General features: G+C 36.3%; 1 protein-coding gene across 2 annotated transcripts in view; it reads right to left on the reverse strand.

Annotated features, from left to right (window-relative positions):
• TAFA2 (TAFA chemokine like family member 2) overlaps positions 1-10,504 on the reverse strand; it is a 448,599-nt gene that overhangs the window by 96,420 nt on the left and 341,675 nt on the right. The window lies entirely within an intron of this gene.

Here is a 10,504-nt window from a genome sequence, read left to right on the forward strand (position 1 = left end):
ACTCATTCATCTAATATAGCAAATATCATTGAAAGAAGTCATTATTTTTTGATAACCAACATGACCAATTTCATTACTTGCCATTTGACTAGAAGGGGAGAAGGGCGGGGGGTAGGAGTGAATGGGTGACGGGCACGGGGGGTTATTCTGTATGTTAGTAAATTGAACACCAATAAAAAATAAATTAAAAAAAATAAAGAGTCTGCTTTCTCCAGAATTCACAACGAAAAAAAAAAAAAAGAAAGAAACTCAAGAAATGCAAAACCAAAGAGCTATAGAACTAAAATGCAGTCTTCTACATCCATCCTCCTAATCAACAGCTGTTGCCTCAATACATAATGTAACTTCATATGTGGCCCAAACAATGGGCCACATTGTTTCATTAGTCATGTTAATAAAGCACAGTTTATTAGAAATTTTTTAAAAAAACATAGATCTACCAAAACGATAGGATTTCCAGTGTTAACTAACTTTATTTATGTAAGTCTACATAGTAATATGTGTGGCGGTAGTAACTAACTATAAAATTAAAACTTATTTTACCAAAATAACCAATGTTGAAAAACAAGTATGTAAATTATTTGTTGTGACCAATTTTTTCAAGAGCATTATTTTCTTGGCCAGTTGTGTACAATGAAGTTACTTTCAATCATTTCATGTGCTACCCTTTCATGAATTAGCCAATTATAGTTCTCAAAAAAGTTTTTTTAACTGCATTCACTAGGTTTAACTAATCAAATTGATTCCAATCAAATATCTTGGATCCCACTAATGGTGGCTCTCAACATTAAATGTCAGAAGTTTAATTAAAGAGAATTAATAGTGATTCCTCTGAGCTCTGAGTAATATGTAAACTTTTGAATAGCCAACTAATAACTCCACATGGACAGTGTGATTCTGAATATGCATATATTCTTGAATAAATTAATAGTGTTCTTGTTTCTTTTCCCAATTATAATTTCAAATTAAACTTATTCAAATGTCTTGTCACATCGGTAAGATATTTGTGAATATTAACTAATTCTATTTAAAAGGAAAAAATAGGCTCATGATACATTTGGTTCCTGAGTTGTTTGTTTGATAATTAATGTTTTTCCAAGGAGATGGGCATTTAATATGGAAGGACTAAAGTTTAGCTTTAGCTTCAATATTACACCCAAATCTGTTATTAGGCTTGGTTTAAGACATGACTTTGCAAATGCCAGGCAATCAAAAGCCTCCTTCAATGCTATTTCTGGCCTCATTGAACTTGTATGTGATCAATGATTCAATGATCATATAATGGATAGTATACCATCATTTCTTTTTCTTTCTTTTTTTAGTATACCACCATTTCTAATCACAATATTAATGTAAATTAAATAAAGATAAGTCATTTCAATCCATTGTTACTATGTGAATATGTAAGTTGGATGAAATCTCCTTTTGTGGTTGATATATTAAAATAATAATTTGTCACCAATGCACATGTATTTTTCTAAGAGTAAATGCTGCAACAATTTGTATTGAATAATGAAAGCTGCTAATTTTATGCTGAAAAGGATTAAAAACATCCAAAGCTAAGCAAGGAAGTACACGTGATTGATAAACATCAGGGAAAAACACATTAGCTAGACAATTTTAGGAAAAACATATCTTCTTGATCTAAAAGTTTTATGGAATATAAATAATAAGGTAGAACAGCAGAGATGATATATCATCCAAATCTCTCTAGAATTATTGAGTTTATAAGCACTGATACCATTAAAAAAACTATAATTACTCCAAGTCATCTCCTATCCAAACATAAATAACACAAAGTACAAAAAACAAGAAAGTCTGAGAGAAAAACGTTGTACTCCAAAATATCTTGCTCCCCCACATACTTCTAGTTAGTGTTCTCTCAAAAACAGAGTTCAAAACTTTTAGGAGCACAATTTTGAAAACAAACAACCCAACCATGTATTTATTGCAACTGATTGCTATGAATAAAACACTTATTTAGCTGTAAAAATTCTTATGTGTCTTGTAGAAGTGCATTGGATACATATTTGGCCCACTGACGCCAAGGTCAAAGTTGTATTTCACAACCATAGGATTAAATTCTGAGGTGTGATCATAAACCTAAAGTTTTACATTGCATAAAACAGTTGACACTCACTTATTATACAGTGAAGATTATTCTACTGCATGTGAAATGGACCATGCAGATTTTTGTATGGCCTCAGTATGCATCACTAGAGAATGAAGTCTTTTGCGACTAAGGAAAAAAAAGAAAAAGAAAAGGAAGAAGAACACTGTCATCATAGACTAACCAATTTAGTTTTGAATCACTGTGTGACCCTAGACAAGTGATCTGAATTTTTGAACCTTCTGGATAATAATACCTACTTTGCAGAAGTGAAAAGATTCAAAGGGGTCACATCTGTAAAGATCCTAAGTGCTTGGTGTGTATAATTCTGCAACAACTGGGACTTTTCACTTTCTTCTTCCCTTGTCATTGTCCCCAGTGTTTGGAGTTGCTGTCAGCATCAGTTTATGAACCATACAGAAAACTAGGAACATAAAAAGTTGAAATGAAGGGAATTTTGAGAACATCTACTTTGTTGTTTTCAATTTTTTCAGCAGCAAAACACAATCCCAAATAGAACTCCAATATAAAATTGATCAATTCAGAGCTGCGCTGGTGAAGCAGAGATGGAAAACCCTGAATCCACCCTTACCCTGATTCTGGATCACACCACTCCTACAGAATTCCAGGCTACTGCAATGGAATGGGAATCAGAAAGCATGAGGGCTTCTGAGAAAAGCTTTATGGAAACTGACTTTCCTCCAAATTGTGTGCCCTTGCTCAGGTCATTTAATCCTTTGGTTCAACTCTTCCAGTTTTTAAAGATTATTATTATTATTTGAAAATAAAAATTTGCAATATTCCATCTAATCCAGTCCATATCCCTTCCTTCTTTTACCACCAAACTTAGAGAAATCTATATACACAGTTTTATCAAAAGTTGTCAATTGTGGCAAATTGTAATTTGCAAAGACAATAGCAATGAAATCTCTCTCCCAATATGGCCTTTTGCACTGTGATCTTGCCATATGCCACTGAAGAGATGGAGTCTAATTCCAATCCCAATCCCCAATTTTGAGTCTAATTATCCTCCCTCATCTGCACTGGTCATAGTTACTTTCCTGTACCCAACATCATGCAGCAGCACAATGACACCAATGCTACTGTATGATTTCCTAAGCTGGATCAGAAAGGCTGTGCAACTTAGATCTACTTCTCTTGAAAAGCTCACCTGTAAGATGTTCCCACTCTAGACACTTCCTTTCAGAAACAACCCTGGCGTCAAGCTGTGATAAGTCTATAGGTGCCCTGGTCAATAGTCCCAGCCAAGCCCTGTCTTCAAGCTATGCCAGACCAGGTAACAGACATGTGAACAAAGCCTCCAGATGATTCCAGCCCCAGCCCAAGCCAATTAAGTGTTCCCAAGCGAAACCCCAAATAAGCTACGCCCACTGTGCTATGTCCAAATTTCTAATCCAAAGAATTCATGAGCTTATCAAAATTATCTTTCTGCCACTAAGCTTGAGATGGTTGATTATGTACCAACAGATAACCAGAACATACATAGCCTTATTACTTAATAAACGCGATGCCTTCTATACATTTTTCATCCTCTTAAACCTTGCAAGCACCCAGTCTTTAAACCTCTGTCCTCCATTTATATTCCGATTCTCTCCTTACCTCAATCTTTTCAGTAGTTCATTTCCTCTAGCAAATTCTTGAAAGAAGGCGTTCCTAAAGGTCATTTCTTTAGCCCTCTTCCCTGCTGTCTCCTCTTGATTAGCTCATCCACTGCTAAGATTTAAATTATCAGTTCATTTATTCATTAATTCATTCAATAAATATTTATTGAGGACCTTAAATGTGTGTCAGACACTGCTCTAGGATTGGACATATTTAGCTGTACAACAAACAGATAACATCTTTCCTCTGGTGGTGCATAGATTCTAGTAAAAATAGAAAATAAAGTGGCATACGATGATATAATACCCCAAGCAGAAATAAGTGATATGAAGAAATATAAGGTAGGTTGACAAGAACAGAGAGGTACTATTTTATATAGAGTGGTAATGGAAGACCTTTTTATTGGATATATTTAATCAGAGACCTACATAAAATGAGGCATCCAGTCCTACACATACAAAGAGATCATTTCAGGAAGAGGCCTATGACCAGAATGTTCAAAAATAACAAGAAGTCAGGAATAGCTGGAGTAGTGAGGAAGTAGGACAGTGGCAGAAGATGTAGCTAGAGTTATCCAGGAAGCAGACTATATGAGATCTTTTGGCTATCACAAAGGCTTTAGATTTTATTCTGAGTAAGATGAGGTGTGAAACATTAAATATGTTCGTGAACCTCCAGTTTTTCTCTTTTTGTGTCACAGAAAATATACTTCCTAGTTTGGCAAGACCTTTTGATTAGATGTGGCCAATGGAATATGAGTGGGAGCAATAGGTTACATTTTAGCTGAGGCAGTAAAAATGTCATGCAGGATTCTTCAGCCTTTCTTTTAATCTGCCTAAGCAACCAAGGAAGCTGCAAGCTCCAGGTGGTTGAACTACAAGGTAAAGGCTGTGTGCTTGGGTCTCTGAGGGACAACTGGGAACAGAGATCACCACTGTATTCCCCAGACAGACACAGAATGGACATGGTATATGAGTGACAGTCGTTGGCAGAAGCAAGGGGCTCATCGCTGGGATGTATTTCTGTATTATAATCTGGCCTGTCCTAAGGATGGAAGGTACTGGAGGGCTTAAGGGGGTGACTTGATGGCTTATATTCTGAAAAGCTCATATTGACTACTTTGTGGAGAACAGGCTATAGGGCAAAAGAATGAAATCAGAGAGACTAGTGAGAGTCAATGGCAATAGTGGAATGGGAGTGGAAGAGAGATGATAGTGATGTGGATTAAGGTGGTAACTAAGATGACCATTATCTAAATTGGGTCACCTTTGAGAGTAAAAAGGAACGCTATTAACCATCATGAACTAAGAATGCCTTGGGAAAATCAAATGGTAGCTGTACAGGTGGTGAAAACTTAAGAATATCAGGATATATCTGGAAGATGTCAACAGGATATGCTGATGAACTGACAGTTGAATGTGAGAAAAAGAGTAGTGCCGAGGATAATTGCAAGGCTTTATCTTAGCAACTGGAGACTGGAGTTGGGGAAGACTGACAAGAGAGTAGATTTGGGGCTAAGTTGGGGAGTCAAAATAGGATATTAGAAAAGTTAAAGAGTTGGATCTATGCTATGTAAATATGGGGAAAAGTTGGGGCTAGAGACAAAAAATATTTTGGAAGTCATGAGTGTATAAATCGTATTCAAAGCCATGGGACTGGCTGACCACACTGTGGAAGTCTAGACAATGAAAAGAAGAGATCCAAGGACTGAATGAGAAAGATGAGGTTTCTTCAAGGAAATGGAGGAAGGATGGCCAGAGAAGTTAGAAGAGAACCAAGAAAGAAAGGGTCTTCAAGCAAAAGAAGAAAATATCTTAATAGAAATGATGCTCTGTGTCAGTGTCTACTGTGATGTCCAGTAAAGTGAGTGCTGGGACTATACTATCGGTTTTAGCAACATGAAGATCCTTGGTGACCTAGATAAGAACAGATTCAAAAGACCTGACTGAAGTGGTTAAAAAAGAAAACAGAAACATAAAATGTAAAGACAGCATATTCAGACAATTCCTTCAAGGAATTTTGCTCTAATTTGGACTGAATAAATGAAGCAGCAAGTGAATGTGGGATGTGGAGAAATAAGTGTATTTTTATGTTAATAAGAATGATCCAAAAGAGAGGAAATAGTTGATGATGCAAAAGGGAGAAATAAAAAACTGAAGAAGTCTTGAGTTGGTAAGAGAGGATTTATTTAGTGTTTACAACCAAGGAGTCAAGTTAAAGAGGGACCAGGGACATGGCTAGTTCATCTGCTCTAGCAGCAGAAAAAGGATTGTTTTATTTAAAAAAAAAAAAGAAAAAAAAGAAAGAAAGGAGAACCAAGTCAACACCTAAAAGTCATGAGGTAAGAAGATGAAGAATGTTCAAAAAGAGAGAGAAATTGTGAAATACTTGCACTAGTGTACAGGTGAATTGACTATGGCAGAGTTCTCAGGACTGGCTGCACAGTAGAATCACCTGGGGAAGGTTCACTTGCTGTTAACACCAACACCCCACCCTAGAACAATTAGAGCAGATCTTCTGGGATCCGGACCTGGGCATAGTTATTGTTTAAGAGCCACCAATGAGATTACTAATTGTAACTAAGTCTTAAATGAATTTGATAACCGTGAATTTTAAAGTCAGATAAGGCACAACGGCTCTTCCTACCCACCCTCCAGAAGGGCTCAAATCCATATTCCTGATTCTCAGGACCAAGAACATCACTCTCAACCTCTCCTCAATCCTCAATGAATCTCTACTGCCTTGCCAGTAAAGTCACATACCTCTGGCATAGCACCCAAGATCTTTTATATAATAACTCAAACTACCTTTTTGAATTTGTCTTCATCTATAGTGTTCCAGAACTCTCTTCCTCAAATAAACTGGGGTGACTCACTACAAACATCACACAAACCTCCACACTTCCTTGCATTTCCTTATGCTGTTGTTCTCCACCCACAGCTCCAACTTCAATGATCTCAAACCAGGCTGTGCATCAGAATAATTGGGGGAGGTCTAAAGTACACACGATACCACCCTGTTGCAAGATCTAGGGTAGAGCCTAGAGAGTCTGCGTTATTGTTAAATTTCCCATATGATTCTTATACAGCCAAGGTTGGTTCCTACATCAAGGATGGAATTCGCTGTATCTACTGAACCCATTAAAATCCTGCTCATCCTTCAAGACCCAGGGAATATCCCTTTACCATTATCCCTTTTCACTGAAATGTAGTGCTCCCTTTTCTCACTTACACTGTGTTTATTCCTTATGCCAAGCCCTGATCTAAACACTTTCATACACATTATCTCACTTAATTCTCTCAAGCTCCATGAATCAACACAGCGTATAGCTTCGGCCCTATTGCATTATTTTGCTCCTGGGTTCAGAAGTGGACATGTGTCTGGTTCACAGAGACCTGCTGCTTCCTCCTATGCAAGAGAAACAAGAAATTTGGCAGCATGAGCAGGAAGTCAGGAAGATCAATGGCACTGGGCTGTCCGGTGCTGTGGCTTGCTACTGGATTCCTTACCTGCACATCAGCTCTTATTTTGGCTGTAAATAACCCCTCTGATTCACCATGTTGACCTCAGCCCGACCCAGTGACATTGGCCTCTGCAGAGGGAAATCTGGCGGACTGACAGGGCCTTCAGGCCCCTCCACAGCTCCATTTGCAGCAGAGCACACTTGCAGGCTGTGAGCCTCTTTCCGGCTGTGCACCGACCTGGTATACGGAGCTTTGTACCATGTTTTGCTAAGAGGTCAGTACGTGTTTCCCCACATCCCTTCTTGGGAAGACATCAACTCATGGGGGGCTATCCTAATTAGATAACTTCAAACAGTGAACATGCCCTGCAGATAAAAATAAGTGGGAAAAATTGCAAGAAATATCCAGCTTTAAAATCCTACCAACAGTTGATTTTATCATTTGACTGGATTCTTATTCTTTCTGTATTAAATGACAGCCATTTCTCTTTATTATCATTCTCTATTCAATAAAATCAATAATACTGTGTAACTTATTGAAGCCACAGCAATTATTCCTTACATCAAATCATGTAATTTATTTCTGTCATGGTTCTAGTCACTCCAAACTTAATTTTTGGAACACAATCTTTTTTTTTTTTCTGTCACTTTGTTAATTTTTCTTTCCCTGTGACTATGATCCTCCATAATTGCTTTTGTTGTCTCAGCTGCTCTGTCTTGACTGTTTTCTGCATTTCTAACTAAATGCTAATCCATTTCCTCTCTTTGCCTGAGGAAAAAAAAACAAAAAACAAAAAACAGTTCAACCCCAAACTATTTTCTTCTTTTGACTATAAAGTAATACATGAAACCTGTGAACAGGTCTCAAAAAGAAAATTAAAATTACACACAACCCAGCCTGAGCCACTGTTAACAGTAATATGTTTTTCATTCCAGGCTTTGATATATGTAGATGTAAAGAACTGTTTATTAGAATTAGGATAATGCTATATAGTTTTTACCATAATTTTAAAAATATTTATCAAATTTTGAGCATTTTTCATGTTCTTTGGAAAAAGAGACTTTAATATTTTAAAACAAACTATTTTTAATGATAGTATATTTTACCAGATACTATCACAACTAACTTATTTTTATATCATTGAATATTTAGGACATTTTCCATCTTTTACTAACAATGCTTCAATGTGTAAGCCTATAGCTATTTTTAAACTGTCCAAAAAAAACCTTTCAACTTTCAATAAACATTTTTAAACATAGATCTTTGCCACAGGTCTGAAAGAGCACAAACATTCTGTTCCCTTCCGTCAAGATGGAGCACCTAACTGAAGGGGTCTACAGCTCAGCGGAAGACAGTCAATTGTAAAATTGCTCTTAGCATCTTCAGTACTAAAATAATGGTAAGTACAGTGTAGATGTTCCCTTAACTCACTTCCACTTAGACAACTCTGGATTATCTGGTGTCATCCATTCTTAGTCTCTCATTAATAGATTCCACACACCGAGAGAGCATACTCTTAATTAACGGCTACTTGCTCCTACTGGTTGGGTACTTATCAAAAATCACTTGGACACATGTAAAACACATGTTTTATCAGTTGTACATGCCACTGCCCTTAATTATTATTAAAACTGGTGCTGCATGAATGTGAACAACTTTAGTAAGATTCAGGAAAGACGATTACTAAAAATGTATTTCTGAAGAGTTAGGTGTGAACAAAAAAATTTTTTTCAAAGATGAGTGAAGATGATGTCTTGCAGACAGATTAGTCTGCAAATGCTTTAGATTCTTGAATCCCAATCTGGAAGTTTAGCTGATGCATTATGAGTATTGTTTACACAGGGAAGACAAGGCAAAACTCTATTTAGAGGACCCATTCCAAAGAAAAGGCCTTGGCCCTCCATAACAATTATTCTATTCTTCAAAACTAGTTTGTGTCTTTTTGTCATAAATTAGCTAGCGCTAAGTATTCAGAATCTTTGCTAACTATATAACATGATATATTATTACATATATCTAATAATATTTAATATATTACTATAATCATATATTATATATATGTTATTCTTTTGGCAAATTAATAGTGAAATGGAACCAGTTTCTGTATATTTATATGTTTATTGGGAATTCGTATTCCTTCCTTTGTGAACTTCCTGCTAATCTGTACAAGTGTTTGCAGGGTGTTTTCTTTTTTTCCTTATTGATTTGTAAAAGATTCTTAATGTATTAAGCTATTACCCCTTTATGTCATAAGTATTGTTGAAGTCTGTTTCATGTGTTCTATGTTTTTTTTTTTAACTAACCAACATTTTCACTGTTCATGTAATCAAATTCATCATTTTGTATCTTTCAGTTCTAAACTTCCTCTACCTTATCTGTGTCTTGTGAGTAATATAACAACCAACAGATTCAATAGGGATGGCAAGCAATATTCTTTTTTGGGAAGAGGGCAGAGGGAGAGGGAGACAGAATCTTAAGCAGGCTTCAGTACCCAGTACAGAGCCTGATACAGGGCTTGATCTCACGACTCTGAGATCATGACCTGAGCCAAATCAAGAGTCAGACATTTAACCAACTGAGCCACCCAGGCACCCAGGGATGGCAACCAATATTCTATCTCAGAGCCACTTAATTTTTTTTTCTTTTATCACTATTTGAGTTTTTAACAATCAAAGATTACTTGGTACTCCTTCTTATGTCCACATGAGATTCCTTCTCCACTCTTTAACTTCACCTTGCAAGGATAAAAAAGGATGTTGTTCTTTATTCACATCATAACTTTAACCTATTGGTGCTACCTTAACAGTTGCATAAATTGCAAAGCACTTGTGGCATACAGTCATCTCAGCTACAGTATTTAAATATGAATCATACTCTTGGTGTAGACAGTGTGTATATTATACAAAATCCACAAATAATCCTGTCAATGACTAATTTGGAATCTTTGGGCACATCTTTTCTAATATATTACTGTATGTCTGATTTGCCAGGTTTGAAATTTTGCGACTCAGTCCAGGAATTCATTCCTACATTCAATAACTACTCATCAGACACGTACTTTTAGCAAGACTTTGTGCTAATTGCTGAAAATAACACAGAACAAATAGACATGGTTGCTGCATTCCTGAAGCTTGCATTTTAGTGGAGAGGAGAGATAGCAAACAAATTATACCAATAAAAAAGTAATTATAATTTTAATAAGCATTTTGAAGAAGTGAAAATGCTCCACGAGCTTGTAATTAGGGTTCTTTGAGGAAATGGTATCAGAGACAAGCACTGAAGGATTGGAAATAATTAGTCAGTGGAG

The sequence above is a fragment of the Canis lupus genome, chromosome 11, assembly GCF_048164855.1.
Source record: "Canis lupus baileyi chromosome 11, mCanLup2.hap1, whole genome shotgun sequence".
NCBI lineage: Eukaryota > Metazoa > Chordata > Mammalia > Carnivora > Canidae > Canis > Canis lupus.